Here is an 18,761-nt window from a genome sequence, read left to right on the forward strand (position 1 = left end):
CGGGGGTCAAGTGGAGGTAGGGATGAATAAGTGGAGCAAAGGAGATTTTTAGGCAAGAAAACTCTTCTGTATGATACTGTAGCGGTGGATACATGTCGTCAAATATTTGCTTAAACCCCACAGAATGTACAACTCCAAGAGTGAGCCCCGAGGTCAACTATGAATTGGGGTTGGTAATGATGTGTTAACACAGATTCATCAGTTGTAACAACTCTACCACTCCGGGTACATTTGTTAGTGGGGGAGACTATTGAGGAGAAAGTTATATGGGACTTTCTGTTCTTTCCACTCAATTTGCTGTAAACCTAAAACTGCTCTAAATATTTTAAGTCCGTGATAAGAAAGTTTGGTGTTCAAAACCCAGCAGAATGCATTCCAAGTGGATACAGAAATATCTGTGATTGTAAAGTACAGGTAACAACAAATTTGAGAGACACAGGAGAACATGCTTTGGGATTGCAGGCAGTATTTAGAAAAGTACTGAGCAATCATGTCAGAGGAAGAGATTCCTCAGAGGAAGTCCTTCAAACTTCAGAATAAACTAGCAATCCTAACTAATCAGCTGGCTGGGCTGCAGGGGGAGCAAAGATTTGTAGACATTTCCCACCACTTCATAACATCTCCCCTCCCAATTTTATTTCTCATCTAGATGGAAGCCATTGGGATGTAGATAGTAAGATCATGTAGTTACAAGAAGGGATTCCATACTTCCCTAAACTTGGATGGTTTTCAATAGGGTCTAACTGCTCATAATTCTCTGCAAGACCACTTGGCCATCGTGTTCTCATCAGAGGGCTTTGTGTACAGGACAGCCTTTCCTTTCAAAGCATCACCATTCCAAATCCTATGTTCCAGAACCATCGAAGGGTTGATATGTGCAATTTTGCCTTGTCTGTCTGTTATTGATAACTAGTCTATCTGGGTAATACTGGTAATAACACCTAACGTTTTATGGAATATATACATTTGCCATCTCCTGTTCTATGTGTTTTACTTGGATTCACTTATTTAGTCTGCATAATGGCCCAGTGAGGTGAATAGGAACATTGTCTCACTTCCCAAGTGAGGAACCAAGGTCCAGAAAGATTGCTATGTTACCAAGTGTCACCTCACAAACTGGAGAAGCAGTGTGGCCACTCTGTCATGCTGTTTCTTTAATGACAATAGCTAGCACCAGGGTCTCCAACAATAGTTCTGCAGGTTGCTCATGGGGTAATGTTGCCACCCTGGCAAGGGGGTGCATGAGGACAGATATCTAGTTACCACTGAGCTTGCCAAACTGTGGACCCGGAGAAGCCGTTACCTAATTAGCCCAAAGGTGCTGCAAGTGAGGTACTGAGTCGAATGCTTTGTTAGACTGTAAGATGTAATCCAGGTGCCCCGCATCTCCATCCCTTCTGTTTTCAAGATCTCAGTACTTCCTACACAATGCAAAGAATTCTGTATTACTTACATTTTGAGAAATTTATGACATTTTTAAATACTTTTAACCCTAACTATGAATGTCACCTTCTTGCTTTGGTTTTATGTGTCACAAGATGCCTACAGATACTAAATTCTTGGGCAACTTTAAGAAACTAGATCAACCAGGGGATATTTCATGACTTTTACATAGGCTATTGATTATTTTATTTTATTTTTGAGACAGAGTCTCTAAACCAAGTCTTCTGTAGATTTCACAATGACATTGCAGAATCCCCTATGTAGTCTTTTGTTTTTACAGTCTTGACAGGGTTATTACTTTTCACTTACAGCTTCATAAAATATTATATTATAATAAATCTTTCAATATGAAAGAGATAAATATTTCAAAACACATCTAAAAAGTATTATCTATTAATACTTTGCTGGAAACCACTGTCACCTATAACCACGTATAATGACTAGACCCATGCCATAGGTAGGTATGCTGTAGTGTCAAAGGATCCATGATTTATGAGGCATGAGGCGGCTCATCCTTGAATTAATGTAATTTCAATTTAGTTTGGTTAATTTCACTCACTAGCATAGGCAACGACTGGGAAATTCTTAGGAAAGTGATGCCATCTAGTGGTAAAATCAGGGCAGAAGCACTACGCCTTCACTAAGTGACAAAATACACAGAATCATTAAAAAGGAACAAAATGAGACACCTGCTACAAGGGGGATGAACTTTGAAGACATTGCACTAAATGGAAGAAGCCAGACACAAAAGCCAGACACAATCACATATCCTATGATTCAATTTGTATGAAATATGCAGAATAGATAAATCCACAGAGACAGCAAACAGACTGGTGCTAGAGCGGGCGGGCAGAGAAGAGAAGGAGAGTCACTGGTAATGAGCTTGAGGGGTTTTTTGGGGTGATAAAAAATGCTTTGGAACTACGTGTTCCAAATGTTCTAGATGTTCCCCCAGGGTTGTGAATACACTCAATGCCACTGAAATGTTAGCTTTGAAGACAATAAGTGTATAGAACGCATTGCTTTGTAATATCTGCATTTATACAAAACCTATAATAAACCATTTGTTAACTAAGGTGATGTGAAAGATGCTACCAAAAGATAAAAGATTTGGGGCGGCGCCTATGGCTCAGTGAGTAGGGCGCCGGCCCCATATACCGAGGGTGGCGGGTTCAAACCCAGCCCCGGCCAAACTGCAACAAAAAAATAGCCGGGCGTTGTGGCGGGCGCCTGTAGTCCCAGCTGCTCGGGAAGCTGAGGCAAGAGAATCGCGTAAGCCCAAGACTTAGAGGTTGCTGTGAGCCGTGTGACGCCACGGCACTCTACCAAGGGCGGTACAGTGAGACTCTGTCTCTACAAAAAAAAAAAAAAAGATAAAAGATTTGAAAGTCATTTTCTATTTTTTATAGTTATAATTAAGTGGTGAAGGGTCGTACATTTAAATAACCATACTAGAAGGTAGAACGTGACAGGTGATACAAAAGGAGGTAACTACTCTGATCAACTGGAGGAGGACAGCAATGCTTCACAGCGGGGCCAGTGGCTGCACAGGAAAGATTCATGAAGGTGATTGCTAATGTGGAGCTTGATGGAAACCAACACACTGTGCGGAGAAAATCAGCATAAATGTAAAAGCCCTGCCATGAAGCCTGATGGAGCAATAGTGTGCCTCTCTCTGATGCCTGCTGCAGCAGTGAGATCCCGGCACCAATATTCTGAGAGGCAGCGCTCATCTCGCGGGCACTGAGCCAATATCTGGAAATGAATTCCCACCATGCTGCTTTGACTGAGAGCTCAGAGCAGTCTGTGGAGTCATTCCATGCAGAAAATCCAAAATAAACCGTGCAATGTGGAGCATAGCTCCCTGGTCCTTACGTGGGGGGCATAGTGACTTCCATCTGAAGAATGTAGCCTGGGAGGACGAGAAGAAAGGGCAAGCTTACAGTGAAGAAACTGGACAAACACTACCTCAGCCAGCTGATCAAGGGCAGCATCATCAGCAATAAGTGAGCAATAATTAATGGCTCACTTACTATTATTTCCTCCTGAAATCCTTCGTCCCAACCTAATCATGACAGAACGTTAGACAGATCCCGACTGAGGGACATTCTACTAGATGCTTGCCCAGTACTTCTGAAAACTGTCAAGGTCATTAAATACAAGGCAAGTCTAAGAACCTGCGTAGTCAAGAGGCATCTAAGAAGACATGGCGGCTAAACGTACTATGGCATCGCGGACGGGATGGAAATCTGAATAAAGGAGTGTTAATATCGGTTCTTTCATTATGGCAAATGCACCAGCTACTGTAAGATGTTTGGCTTCACATTTTTTTTTCTCTAAATCTAAAACTGCTCTAAAATAAAAATATCTTCAAAAATACATATCAACACAAAATAAAAGCACAGATTTGTACTGCATTTCATGTGCTGAGAGAAGAATAGTGACAAAACACTCACATAACCTAACCCTTGTGCTCCCCTCCTAACCCTTTGTCCTCCTCTTATAACCTTATCTTGAACTTCAAATGCATTATTCCCATGTATGTTCTGTAATACTAATACTCAAGTATGTGTCCATAACTAATTTATATTATTAAAGTAATATATTAAAATTATATATTTCCACAAATACCTATACATGCAAGTGAATTAAAAAAAAACACAGGAAATGTCCGTGCTGTGCTGACATGAGTGCTCCCCTCAGGAAGGAGGGGAAGTAGAACTAGAGCAAAGTGGAACTCTCACTTGATAGGTTATTACTGAATTATTTCAAGGAGATTGTATTATTTTTATAATTGGCAAAAAATATACAAAGGAACATAGTTTTGATCACTTTCGTTACTAGTTTCCTTCGCCTCGCACAGTGCCCTGCAGCCAGAAACTCTCACTTTTCTATGTTTATTCATGCTAAAATTTTATGAGTGCTTACCCTCAGCATTCCCCACTGCCAATTAATCCAGCGCCTCTCAGCCCTGCTAGCATATTAGAATCACTTGGGGAGATTAAAAAACTCTGTCCCCTCTCTCAACATATTAATTGGAATCACTACAGGTAGGCCCCAAGAATCTTCATTTTAATAAGCCACTCAGGGCTGGAGCAGTGGCTCATGCCTGTAATCCCAGCACTCTGGGAGGCCAAGGCAGGTGGATTGCTTGAGCTCAGAAGTTAGAGACTAGCCTGAGCAAGAGCAAGACCCCATCTCTACTAAAAAAGAGAAAAAGTAGCCAAGCATTGTGGTGGGCGCTTGTAGTCTCAGCTACTTGGGAAGCTGAGGCAAGAGGATTGCTCAAGCCCAAGAGTTGGAGGTTGCTGCGAGCTATGACACCACAGCACTCTACCCAGGGGAACAGAGTGAGATTCTGTCTCAAAAATAAAAAAAAATAAAAAAAAAACAAGGCCCTCGAGTGCTTCCTGTGGTTTTTAACAGCCATATCACAGACCAAAAGTGTAAGCAGGCTTAACTGTGTACTTGATGGACATCTGGATGGTTACTGGTTTCATTAACAAAATAAGCATCCTGTGTTGTGGGAAAACTACTGAATGCCACATAGAGAAAAAGTACTTGAAAAAGTAACAGATGTATGTTTTTGTAATAAATATAGTCTTGTGGTTAGAAATCATGTGTCTAGTAAGATATTTGTCAAGCCCTTTGTGTTATATGTAGCAGTGAGTGCTTAGCAGGCTCTCAAGAAATTACCCACTGGGTAAATGGATGGATAAATAAGTAAACAAATAAAAAATTACCAGTGTGTCCAAATGAACTGAAGGAAGCGTCCAACCTGCGGCCCAGGGGCAGCATGGAGATTACTTGAGGGCTGCTTTGCTTATGTGCGGTGTCGAATGAGTACGCACAGACCTAGTCATTTGCTCATCAGTTTTTGTGAGTGTTTATGTAATTCATCAAAGTTGATTCTTACAATGCTCGGCAAAAAAGAAAAAAGGTTGGACATCTGTGGAAAGGGAGGAAACGTGTCTCTTGTTCAGTTTACTGAACAATTTACTAGGCATCTACTGTATGCCAGACACTGTGCTAAATCTTAGAGACAGTGAGTTTCCACCAAAATAAGGACTTTTTGGTCTTTAATAACTGAAGCTGAGGCAGAAACACAGGAAGCATGCATTCGCCTCCATACATTTCTCCTTCTCCTTCTCTTTTCTGGTGGAAAATGAATTTCTCAGTAAGAGAACATGTGCCAGCGCTGGGTCTCCAAAGAGCTAGATAATGAAGCAAATGTCCTGACGAGAAGGCAGAAGAGCTGGAAGAGGATGTGGGAAAGCAAGGTCTTATCATCTGACCTCCAGCCTGGGCTGGGTCCTTGGTAGCTGACACTCACTTTCCTTAAACAGCTGTGCTCATCTTCAGAGTCATTACTTCTGAGTTAGGTTCCCAACCTTCTGTGCACTCCACCAAGGACAGAGCAAAAGGAGGTAAATTGTATTTAAGTCTCCTCCAACTTCAAATCAGCAAAATTATAAGAAAATTTAAATAGTGTGAACTAAAATACAATCTTAAGGCTCCCCCCTCAGCAACTAACTGGATCCCTCTTGGCCAAGAGGATCCCTAAAACTGAGTTGCTGGCCACGAGAGATCAGACCTGCCTCCTCACGTCACCTCCTCTTCTCAGAGCCGTCCTTTGCCACTCACTGACAGGCCCTAGGCTACGCAAGACCTACTGCAGATCCTTAATATACAGAATAAACCATTTGAGTCTGTTCAGCAGTTCGTGTCTAGTTGATAAACCCTTTATCTTAAGCATTCCTTTTCACTGACTCCTGGTCTTTTAGGCAGAGCCTAACTTTCAGCCAATAGTCAGCTGTCAGCTAAAGAATCTTTAAACCCACCTATAACCTGTAAGCTCCCTCTACCAGATTTCCCACCTTTTGAGCCAAACCAAAGTATGTTTTCCACCTATTGATCTGTGACCTCACCTGTAATTCCTGTCTCCCTAAAATGTGTAAAACCAAAATGTAACCCCTCCATCGCAAGTCCACTTGCTCAAGGCTTCTTGGGTGTGACTCCAGTCATGGTCCTCAAATTTGGCTCAGAATAAATTTTTCCTTAAGTTATTTTACAGAGTATGGCTTCTTTTCCATTGACAAGAGAGTACTTTTGCTGTTGATACAGGGCGAACATAATTCTGCCATCTGTTTTAAATTACAGGCACCACATCACTACATTTTCTTAGATAAATTCTTGAACCAGATGCCAAGATGAAATTTTATTAATAGCACATTTTTAAAGCATACAATTTCGAGTTTGAGATGTAACAAAATTATCAGGATATTTTAAAAGGCTAGAAAGCCTTTTTAGAGTAGAATGGAATGTCAAGTCAATGATATACCTATTTTGTTTTTTTGCTACAACAAGAAAAGTTTTCCCTTCGTAATTATGCTGATTGACATTTTTTAGTTTATGTGTGTTATAAATCGCCATCATTACCCTGACCTGATTTAAATACGAAAATGTGGTGTGCTCATGTGATTAGAATGTTATTTACAGTCCCAGCCCTTTGCTGATTCAAATACCAACTTTAACTTCTCTATCTTCTACACTACTCCCCATATCCGTACCTTCAGGAAAGAGACAATGATTGAAAATACAGTAATGGGAAGGGAACGAATCTGAAATAAGCACTATGCAGTGTTGCCTTTCTGAAAGCAGATTATGTGCCCCAAATTCCTTTTTTTTTTTTTTGAGACAGTCTCATGATGTTGCCCTGGACAGAGTGCCATGGCATCATAGCTCACAGCAACCTCAAATTCTTTTTTTTTTTTTTTTTTTGTAGAGACAGAGTCTCACTTTATGGCCCTCGGTAGAGTGCCGTGGCCTCACACAGCTCACAGCAACCTCCAACTCCTGGGCTTAAGCGATTCTCTTGCCTCAGCCTCCCGAGTAGCTGGGACCACAGGCGCCCGCCACAACGCCCGGCTATTTTTTGGTTGCAGTTTGGCCGGGGCTGGGTTTGAACCCGCCACCCTCGGTATATGGGGCCGGCGCCCTACCAACTGAGCCACAGGCGCCGCCCAGCAACCTCAAATTCTTAAGCTTAAGCAATTCTCTTGCCTCAGCCTTCCAAGTAGCTGGGACTACAGACACCTGCCACAATGCCTGCCTATTTTTTGGTTGTAGTTGTCATTGTTGTTTGGCGGGCCTGGGCTGGATTTGAACCCGCCAGCTCTGGTGTATGTATGTGGCTGGTGACCTAGCTGCTGAGCTACAGGTGTTGAGCCCGGCCCAAATTCTTAACAAACACCTCTGTTCAATGGTCCTATGGGTAGCCAGCCATTATTTTTTTTAGCTGTGACTTAAAAGAAAAATGGGTCTTGGCTAAAGTCGTGTGATTAGTTCAAATGTCAAAATCATTAAGAGATTTGGTAGGGCAGTGCCTGTGTCTCAAAGGAGTAGGATTCTGGCCCCACATGCTGGAGGTGGTGGGTTCAAACCCAGCCCCAGCCAGAAATTGCAAAAAAAAAAAAAAAAGAGATTTGGTAATACCCCATATTGATTATTTAACTGCAACATGGAAGTTTTAAGAGGTCATAACTGCACGAACTACTACAATTTGTAAAAACTTATATTGAATAGAGTTTTTATTATATATACTAATGATAAGATATTATGTATGCCAGCAAAAAATATATAAATAGCAGTCTAGGAACACATTTTGCAACTAAGTCCATGAAACAGCTGTATAGACATGGATGTTCCTATATATCTTTGCAGCGAAATGATTTGAATAACTTAAACTTCAAAATTCTGGACCTTACATTTTCAGAATAATATAATATATACATAACAAAACCAAAAAGTGGGCTTTTAAAATTTGTATGTTTTACTTCATTATCATCTCATTAAGTAGAGAAAAAACATATCTCAGGTGGTGCCTGTGGCTCAGAGAGTAGGGCACCAGCCCCATATACCGAGGGTGGCGGGTTCAAAACCAGCCCCTGCCAAACTGCAACTAAAAAAAAAAAAGAAAGAAAGAAAAGAAAAAAAGAAAAAAACATATCTCTAGTTTTGCATAAATACAACTACCCTAGGAAGAAAAATTCAGCAGTTACATAATAAAAGTTGAAGACAGCATTTAATTTATTGTGGCACAGGTTTTCTCAAAGTAACAGTTTATTATGCATTAATAGAGATGTCTAACCATCTAGATGCTCTTTAACATTTTAAAATAAAAATTAATATTTTGAAATAAAAATAAATATGTAGGTTGAATAAGTTACTTTGATTTATTTGATTATATATATTTTTTAGGCTAGTCAAGTGAAGCAGTGGAAGTGGAGAAGAAAGAAAGGAATCTGTAAACGGTTGTGATTAGTGGCTGTAAACACCTCTGCGCTCAGATCAGCCAAGTAATTTTTAGTCAGTTGAGGATTTTGACATTCCAGATCCTGAAGAATCTAAAACATCCCATCTCCTCTTCTCAATTCTTGACAACTACTTATTTTAAAAAAAGAAGTAAAGGATGGATGTGGTGGCTCACTCCTTTAATCCTAGCACTATGGGAAGCCCAGGGAGGAAGATTGCTTGAGGTCAAGAGTTTGAGACCAGCCTGAGCAAGAGCAAGATTCCATCTCTACAAAAAAATAGAAAAAATAGGGCAGTACCTATGGCTCAAAGGAGTAGGGCACTGGCTCCATATGCTGGAGGTGGTGGGTTCAAACCCAGCCCCAGCCAAAAGAAAACTGCAGAAAAAATAAGCCAAGCCTTGTGGCGGGTGCCTAGAGCCCCAGCTACTGGGGAGGCTGAGGCAGGAGGATCTCTTGAACCCAGGAGTTTGAGATTGCTGTGTGCTAGGCTGAGGACATGGCACTCTAGCCCAGAAGACAGAGAGTCTGCCTCCAATAAAAAAAAGAAAAAGAAGAGATAGTGACTTTCTATTACTTTTATGTTGAAGCTTCAGGGAAATTTAAAGACATCTCTTATAATGAAAGGGCCCTTGATTCTGCCAACACTGAAATGGAATTTGGTACTAAATTCCTGAGCTTGGCTAATCACTAGTATGTGATTAATACATACCAGTTGAACTTAGTAGGCCTTTCATGGAACAGAGTTTAATAAACGAGAGCTTTGCCTTTCGGCCAGAGACACCATCTTCCAGTAATTCACCAGAATGACAAACACAAAGGGAAAGAGGAGAGGCACCCGATATGTGTTCTCTAGGCCTTTTAGAAAACATGGAGTTGTTCCTTTGGCCACATATATGGGAATCTATAAGAAAGGTGATATTGTAGACATCAAGAGAATGGGTACTATTCCAAAAGGCATTCCCCACAAATGTTACCCCCTGGCAAAATTGGAGGAGTCTACAGTATTACCCAGCATGCTGTTGGCATTGTTGTAAACAAACAAGTTAAGGGCATGCTTCTTGCCAAGAGGATTAATGTTTATATTGAATGTATTAAGCACTCTAAGAGCCGAGATAGCTTCCTAAAGCCCATGTAGCAAAATGATCAGAAAAAGAAGGAAGCCAAAGATAAAGATATCTGGGTTCAATGAAAGCATCAGCCTGCTCTACCCAGAGAACTCAATCTATGAGAACCAACAGAAAGCTCAGGAGCCTGAGCTGCTGGAACCCATTCCCTAGGCATGCATGGCATAATGGGTGTACAACATGGCACACAGGAGAACCAAGAGAACCAGTAGAACAGGGGCATAGGTGCTGGAACCTATTCCCAATGAATTCATGGCATAATAGGTTTATAGCATAGCACGCAGGAAAACCAAGAGAACCAATGGAAGAGGAGCCTAAGGTGCTGGAACCCGTTCCCCATGAATTCACGGCATAATGGCATAGCAAGCTTTGTCACATTCAATGGAAAGGCACCTCCCTGAGCTACTGGAACCTTTTTCTTATGAATTTATGGCATAATAGGTATTAAAAAATAAAAGGCTACTGTAAATAAATAAATTAAAATAAAAAATAAATAGGCAAGAATTTAGCATAATTTCTGTCATGGAGACCTTCCCTTCCCTTTCTCAGAGCCATCATGCCACCCTCTCTACCTGTTAGAAAACTGAGTTTTTGGTAACAGATTTTTGTTGCTGCTGTTGTTGGAGAAAATTTGTAGATCCCTAGGTGAAGAAGGGCTATGCAACTGCAACATCTGATTGCTGTTTCCCAAAGCCCAGCGTAAGTATGGCACAACACTCCTCTGCCGTTCAGTAGAATGGTCTGTTTTTAGAAGAAATGGAATCGGTAAGTTTCTTTACTAATTGTCCTTGAAGTGTTTGTAAGGGTGCTTCAAAATGCAAAATGTTTATTTGAGCAACCAGTGATGACAACAACAGTACAAGTACATGCAGGCTGACCTTACGAAGATGTCCTTTGTCACTTCTATACTTGAAAGGAGGAAGTGATTCACCTGAGATGAACTCTAGACAACATCAAGCACAGAAACTGCTCCATCAAGAGATTCTTTCTCCCCTGCAAACTAACCTCAGCATATTGCTTTTCTCATGGCAGAGGAGGTATGGGTACTATGAAAAAGTGGAGGAAGAACAAAAATGGAAAACTAGACTGCAAAACTGTGCTGCCAAAATCAGTGTCAACAGAACTTGGGGGCCCATTTGTCTCTACCATTTTAAGAAGCACTGGACATCATGCAGCAGACGTAATTGAATGACATCTATGTGGCACAGTCATTTTGAACATGAAGACAGCAGTTGGGGTGGTCTTGTCAGTAGCTGATCATCAGCGGGGTTGCTTTCCTATAATCAGGCATGGCCTGCTAGAGTCAGGGAGGTTTGTTTCGAGTAAATATACTTTTTAATGCTGGTAATAATGTAACCTCTAAGACAGTGATTCTCAAATTTTAATTGTATAAGGATCCTTTGGGAAAGTTTTTTAAAAATGCTTTTGGGGCCCCCATTCTTAGAGATTCGGATTCAGTGAGTCTGGGGAGAGGCCCCCAAAACATGCTTTGTTGTTGTTATTGTTGTTGTTGTTTTATTTTTTTCCGAAAAAGAATCTTACTCTGTTGCCTGGGCTAGAGTGCCATGAAATTAGCCTAGCTCACAACAATCTCAAACTCCTAGGTTCAAGGGATCCTCCTGCCTCAGCCTCACAAGTAGCTGGGCCTATAGGCACCTGCCATGATGCCTGGCTAATATTTTCTATTTTTAGAAGAGATGGGGTCTCACTCTTGCTCAGGCTGGTCTTGAACCCCTGAGCTCAAGGGATCTTCCAGCCTTGGCCTCTCAGACTGCTTAGATTACAAGCATGAGCCACCATGCCTGGCTCAAAATATCCATTTTAAGTAACACTCCAGGCTATTCTAAGGTAGGCAGGCCTAACCCATACCTTAAGATACTCTATTTCTTAAGATATTATAAACATTTCCTTCAATTCAACATCTGAAATGCTAGTTGTTGTTTTTTTTTAATTTTTTGAGGCAGTGAAATGCTAGGTTTTAAGCAATTGTGCTGGGCTAATTTATTGAGAACATAGGATTCTGTTTAATAAGTAAAACTATCTTTGACTTATACCATTTCCAGGGACAAAAAAAAAATTGAATAGAAATAAAATAACTCCTTTTTAAACTGTCTGTAAGGATGGATATGGTCTTAGGGGACAAGATCTATATAAGTTGTAATTAGGCCAAACTGACAGGTTGCTTAAAAAAATTCATTCATTCTTTTTTTTTTTTTGAGACAGAGTCTCACTATATCACCCTCTGTAGAGTGCAGTAGTGTCACAGCTCACAGCACACTCTAACTCTTGGGCTTAAGCGATTTTCTTATGTCAGCCTCCCAAATAGCTGGGACTACAGGCGCCTGCCACAACACCCGGCTATTTTTTTGGTTGTAGTTGTCATTGTTGTTTGCCAGGCCCAGGCTGGATTTGAACCTGCCAGCTCCAGTGTACGTAACTGATGCCCTAACCGCTGAGCTACAGGCACTGAGTCAAAAGGAGATTTACTTGCTGAAACCAAAAATTGCATCACCCTTAAACACTTTCAATCTGAGAAGAAAAACCTAACTACAATCCAAATAATCCTAACTTCTACATACTTCTCTCTCAATATTTAATAATTGAAAGACAAAAAGAAATCACATCAAAATGAACTGGTTTCATTAGAGATACAAATTTTCAAAAGTAACATCAGAGCTTAGAGCTACAAATTTTCAGGGTGGCACCTGTGGCTCAATGGAGTAGGGCACTGGCCCCATATGCTGGAGGTGGCAGGTTCGAACCCAGCCCCACCCAAAAAAACTGCAAAAAAGGAAAAATTTCAAAAGTTATATCAGAGCTAAGAAATACAGGTTACTGAATAAAATAGAAAATAATCTATTTCAAGTCATAACAGAAAATTGATAGAGTACTCAATAACCAATCATTCTATTTTTCACAAATAACTTTGATGTGGGTCTTCACAATAGACTTTTGTTCTTCCTGGACAAGATGGAATACACGTTATTTTAATCACACAAATTAAGCATGAGATTTGTCTTGTTGTCATTATTTGTTTGTTTTGTAGTTACTCCAGTATGTACATGTCTATCATCAATGTTTGTGTAGGAGTGTGTTAAAAATATGATGGAGGAAAGATGACCAAGTGGAGGAACGTTAACATTAACCCAATAACAACAGGAAGAAGGCATTTGTACTAGGACCTCAGACCAGTTGATGTGAAATTTTAAGCCTATGCGTGCACAGTTTGGTCTTTTCTCTTGTAAAATGAGGATAAGAATGCCCACTTCATTTTTTGTCTGGGTGGATTAAAGGAGATTAGGTACGTGGAATGCCAAGCACATGAAAGGCTTAATCCATCAGACCTGTATTACTGTTGTGAACTATTTCTTTTTTTTTTATTTTCAAAGAAAATTTATGGGAAATTATAAAGGAACTATAGAGTTGCTTTACAAGAGTTGCTTACAGTAAGATCCAAGATAAAAATAAATTTTGCAGATTGAAAATTAATCAAAATTCATAATAACTCATATTTTGGCAATCTGATGATTTAAAAGCACTTTGACGGTCGTCTCATTGAACTACTACAGATATGTATGAGAAAATCTCATCTATAAGTCTAACACCAATGATCATGTCTTCCCGTGAAAACATGGAAACAATTTATTGGAAAAATCCATGAACAGTATGATCTGTTTGATTCTTTTTTATAAAGATTATTTTATAAGTTGAGCTAATATCTTGAAAGCCACATCCATCTGTTCTGGAGAGGCTGAAGAGAAGGATAATCTCACATAAGGGCTGGGAGCTGAGCTATTGTTGTAGAAACCATTTCCAGGAAGCAGTAATATCTCTTTCTTGACGGCTTTATCTTCAATCAGTTCTGTTACATCAGAAATGCCTTTAATTTTAATCCACAAAAACATCTCGGCAGTAGGAATGTGCCATTCTGCCAAACCACTGAGCCACCTGTCTGCAGCTGCCAACACTGCATCTCACTGGCTCCTATAGAAATCAATAACCCAGTGCACATGAGCCAGGAAGCCTTCTTGTCCTCACTGGTGTAGAAGCTGGGGTACTATAAGCCGGTTAAAAGTGCTGGAGTGTCATGATGACACTTCTGTGTAAAGAACAACTCTCTGTATCAAGGGTCTTGGACCAGTTAAAAACCCGACTCTTAACCCAGAGGAGAGGACTTTCGAAAAAGAGTCAGCTCTAGGGATGCAAGGCTGGTTTAACATACGCAAGTCCATAAACGTTATCCACCATATTAACAGGGGCAAAAATAAAGATCATATGATCCTCTCAATAGATGCAGAAATAGCATTTGATAAAATCCAGCATCCTTTTCTAATTAGAACACTGAAGAGTATAGGCATAGGTGGCACATTTCTAAAACTGATTGAAGCTATCTATGACAAACCCACAGCCAATATTTTACTGAATGGAGTAAAACTGAAAGCTTTTCCTCTTAGAACTGGAACCAGACAAGGTTGTCCTCTGTCACCTTTACTATTCAACATAGTGCTGGAAGTTCTAGCCAATACAATTAGGCAAGACAAGGAAAGAAAGGGAATCCAAATGGGAGCAGAGGAGGTCAAACTCTCCCTCTTTGCTGACAACATGATCTTATACTTAGAGAACCCCAAAGACTCAACCACAAGACTCCTAGAAGTCATCAAAAAATACAGTAATGTTTCAGGATATAAAATCAATGTCCACAAGTCAGTAGCCTTTGTATACACCAATAACAGTCAAGATGAGAAGCTAATTAAGGACACAACTCCCTTCACCATAGTTTCAAAGAAAATGAAATACCTAGGAATATACCTAACGAAGGAGGTGAAGGACCTCTATAAAGAAAACTATGAAATCCTCAGAAAGGAAATAGCAGAGGATATTAACAAATGGAAGAACATACCATGCTCATGGATGGGAAGAATTAACATTGTTAAAATGTCTATACTTCCCAAAGCAATCTACCTATTCAATGCCATTCCTATCATAGTACCTACATCGTACTTTCAAGATTTGGAAAAAATGATTCTGCGTTTTGTATGGAACTGGAAAAAACCCCGTATAGCTAAGGCAGTTCTTAGTAACAAAAATAAAGCTGGGGCATCAGCATACCAGATTTTAGTCTGTACTACAAAGCCATATGGTCAAGACAGCATGGTACTGGCACAAAAACAGAGACATAGACACTTGGAATCAAATTGAACACCAAGAAATGAAACCAACATCTTACAACCACCTAATCTTTGATAAACCAAACAAGAACTTACCTTGGGGGAAAGACTCCCTATTCAATAAATGGTGTTGGGAGAACTGGATGTCTACATGTAAAAGACTGAAACTGGACCCACACCTTTCCCCACTCCCAAAAATTGATTCAAGATGGATAAAGGACTTAAATTTAAGGCATGAAACAATAAAAATCCTCCAAGAAAGCATAGGAAAAACACTGGAAGATATTGGCCTGGGGGAAGACTTCATGAAGAAGACTGCCATGGCAATTGCAACAACAACAAAAATAAACAAATGGGACTTCATTAAACTGAAAAGCTTCTGTACAGCTAAGGACACAATAACCAAAGCAAAGAGACAACCTACACAATGGGAAAGAATATTTGCATATTTTCAATCAGACAAAAGCTTGATAACCAGGATCTATAGAGAACTCAAATTAATCCACATGAAAAAAGCCAACAATCCCTTATATCAATGGGCAAGAGACATGAATAGAACTTTCTCTAAAGACGACAGACGAATGGCTAACAAACACATGAAAAAATGTTCATCATCTCTATATATTAGAGAAATGCAAATCAAAACAACCCTGAGATATCATCTAACCCCAGTGAGAATGGCCCACATCACAAAATCTCAAAACTGCAGATGCTGGCGTGGATGTGGAGAGAAGGGAACACTTTTACACTGCTGGTGGGACTGCAAACTAGTACAACCTTTCTGGAAGGAAGTCTGGAGAAACCTCAAAGCACTCAACCTAGACCTCCCATTCGATCCTGCAATCCCATTACTGGGCATCTACCCAGAAGGAAAAAAATCCTTTTATCATAAGGACACTTGTACTAGACTGTTTATTGCAGCTCAATTTACCGTTGCCAAAATGTGGAAACAGCCTAAATGCCCACCAACCCAGGAATGGATTAACAAGCTGTGGTATATGTATACCATGGAATACTATTCAGCCATTTAAAAAAATGGAGACTTTACATCTTTCGTATTAACCTGGATGGACGTGGAAGACATTATTCTTAGTAAAGCATCACAAAAATGGAGAAGCATGAATCCTATGTACTCAATCTTGATATGAGGACAATTAATGACAATTAAGGTTATGGGGGGGGAAGCAGAAAGAGGGATGGAGGGAGGAGGGTGGGGCCTTAGTGTGTGTCACACTTTATGGGGGCAAGACATGATTGCAAGAGGGACTTTAACTAACACTTGCAATCAGTGTAACTGGCTTATTGTACCCTCAATGAATCCCCAACAATAAAAAAAAAAAAAAAAAAGGAGAAAGAGTCAGCTCTGATGACACACCCATCGACATCCACGGACAGAAACGTTGGTGCCCAGGACTTGTTAAATTGGAGAACATAGTAAGGATCATCTTCTATTATGAGGAAATCATATTTTCTTGCAAGCTTATACATTTCCTTTTTACGGTCACTTGTTAATGAGTTTCCAGTAGGATTGTTGCCATTTCGGATAGTATAGAGAAATTTGGGGGTGTTTTTCTTGAGGTTCTTTGAATCTTCTGGTTTCCACTTGGAAAGCATTTCTCTGAGGGAGTCTGGGACCATCCCATGCTCGTCACTGGCAACACTGGTGATGTTGCAGCCCAATGGTTTCAGAGCTTGAAGTGTTCCTTCATAAGTAGGTTCATTTAGGAGAATATTATCTCCGGGGTTAAGGATCATTTCAAAGACCTTACAAAGACCATCTTAGCAGCCAATCGTGACACGTATGTCCATCTGTCCTTGACCAGCAATCTGAGAATACTGAAGTTCTATCTTTATAATCTCTTCTCCAAGCTGGATGGTCGTTCCATCTTCCATAGTGATAATGGCAGTCTTAAAGGGGAACATTCTTGGATTTGGTGACCCAGCAGCCAAAGAAATGATTGATTTTGGTGGCTTAACCAATTTATCAGCCATGGCCCGGAGGGAAAATACGTCCTGACCGCGCTGGTCGCCGTGAGGAACCGCGGGTAGTTCAAGTCTGCGGCGGCCCGGAGCGCAGATCCTTCAGCCTATGGCCGGCGGGTCCGCAGCCTCAGCGCCCGCCCCGCCCCTGCCCTGCCCTCCCTGCCCCTTCCCTGCCCTGCCCTCCCTGCCCCTTCCCTACCTTTCCCGCCCCGCCCCTTCCCTGCCCTCCCCGTCCAGCCCCGCCCCGCCCCTTCCCTGCCCTCCCCGTCCGACCCCGCCCCTGGGGGCTTGGCCGCTAGCTAGCCGTCCCGGGTCATCGCCCTCAGCTTACTGGGCTGCGGGTGCAGCACCGCCGGGGGGCTCTGGCAGTAGACCCGGACCGCTGCCTGAGCAAACTCGGCTTGATCCCGGACCTTGTGGCGCAGAGCAACCCCAGTGCCATGTCCGTGTTGGCCTCCGGCGCCGGCGCTAGGCCCTGTTGTGCGCTAGTTCTTGAAAACACTGTTTATTCCCAGGTGTTAGCTTTGTAAAGGGCAGGCTCAAGGCCCAATTCTGAGAATCACGGAATTGATTATAAAGGTTGGGAAGGACATTTTAAAGTTCATCGCTCGTTCAAGCCCTACCTCTCTCCATCGAGTTCCAGGTCAGAACCTGTTGACAGTTCAATACAGGCTAAGAATTTGGCACCTTACTTACCGATGTTCTCTAAAAATTCTTCAACATTTGTTTCAAAATTAAAAAATTAGAATAAGAACTAAAAGTATAATTTCCATTTCTTATATCTGGTAGCCTTATTTTGGTATAGGTTTTACAATGCATGTCTTTAGTGATCAAGAATAACTTCTCCTGGATTGAAATGTAAGACTCAGTAAATGTTTCCAGCGTCTTTTGCAGGACCCAGTCAATGAGTAAAAGCTGACACTCAAATGTAAGTAGTGATTATTTAATAATTAGCACTATGCAATGAATTACTAAATCTCTACATCTTAAAATTTGTGTACCAGTATATTTAGCATTTGACTTCCAAAAAATCATGCACTTTCAAAAACTATGTGTATTCTTTTAAAAATTCAGATCTTGGCTCGGCGCCTGTGGCTCAAGCGGCTAAGCTGGCGGTTCGAATCCAGCTTGGGCCTGCCAAACACCTGAGCTGGCGGGTTCGAATCCAGCCCGCCCGCCAAACAACAATGACAGCTGCAACCAAAAAATAGCCGGGCCGCCACTTGGGAGGCGGAGGCAGTAGAATCGCTGGAGCCCAGGAGTTGGAGGTTGCTGTGAGCTGTGATGCCACGGCATTCTACCCAGGGCGACAGCTTGAGGCTCTGTCTTAAAAAAAAAAAAAAAAAGAAATTCAGATCTTATTGCCAGATATATCCAAATGACACTTTATTTTGGTAATCGCTCTCTCACTGGCCTTTAAAACAGATTATGCCACAGATGAAACGGTCCTTAAGTTTCCAAGAACAGAGACGCCTAGGGCTTGATTTGCCTGAGATAACCCTCACAGTTAATTAACAATGACAGCAGGCTGCTGTGAATAGCTGAGAGGTCACTAGTGGACTGCAGAAACACAGGCTAAAGGACTCACGAATTGCGCAATTAATTAAATGTCCAGGGCAGAGCCAACAAAACTCAATTGTTCTGGACAACCAAGCCATTTTCTACACAGTTGCTGAAAGCTGTGTGGGTGGGATCTGCAGATAATTGCCTCACTTCTCCATTTCATT

At 41.1% G+C, this 18,761-nt stretch overlaps 1 pseudogene; it reads right to left on the bottom strand.

Annotated features, from left to right (window-relative positions):
* Positions 1-13,569: 13,569 nt before the first annotated feature.
* LOC128581101 (kynurenine/alpha-aminoadipate aminotransferase, mitochondrial-like) lies at positions 13,570-17,476 on the bottom strand (annotated as a pseudogene).
* Between the last annotated feature and the right edge of the window lie 1,285 nt (positions 17,477-18,761).

This window comes from Nycticebus coucang, chromosome 3 (genome assembly GCF_027406575.1).
Source record: "Nycticebus coucang isolate mNycCou1 chromosome 3, mNycCou1.pri, whole genome shotgun sequence".
Lineage (NCBI taxonomy): Eukaryota > Metazoa > Chordata > Mammalia > Primates > Lorisidae > Nycticebus > Nycticebus coucang.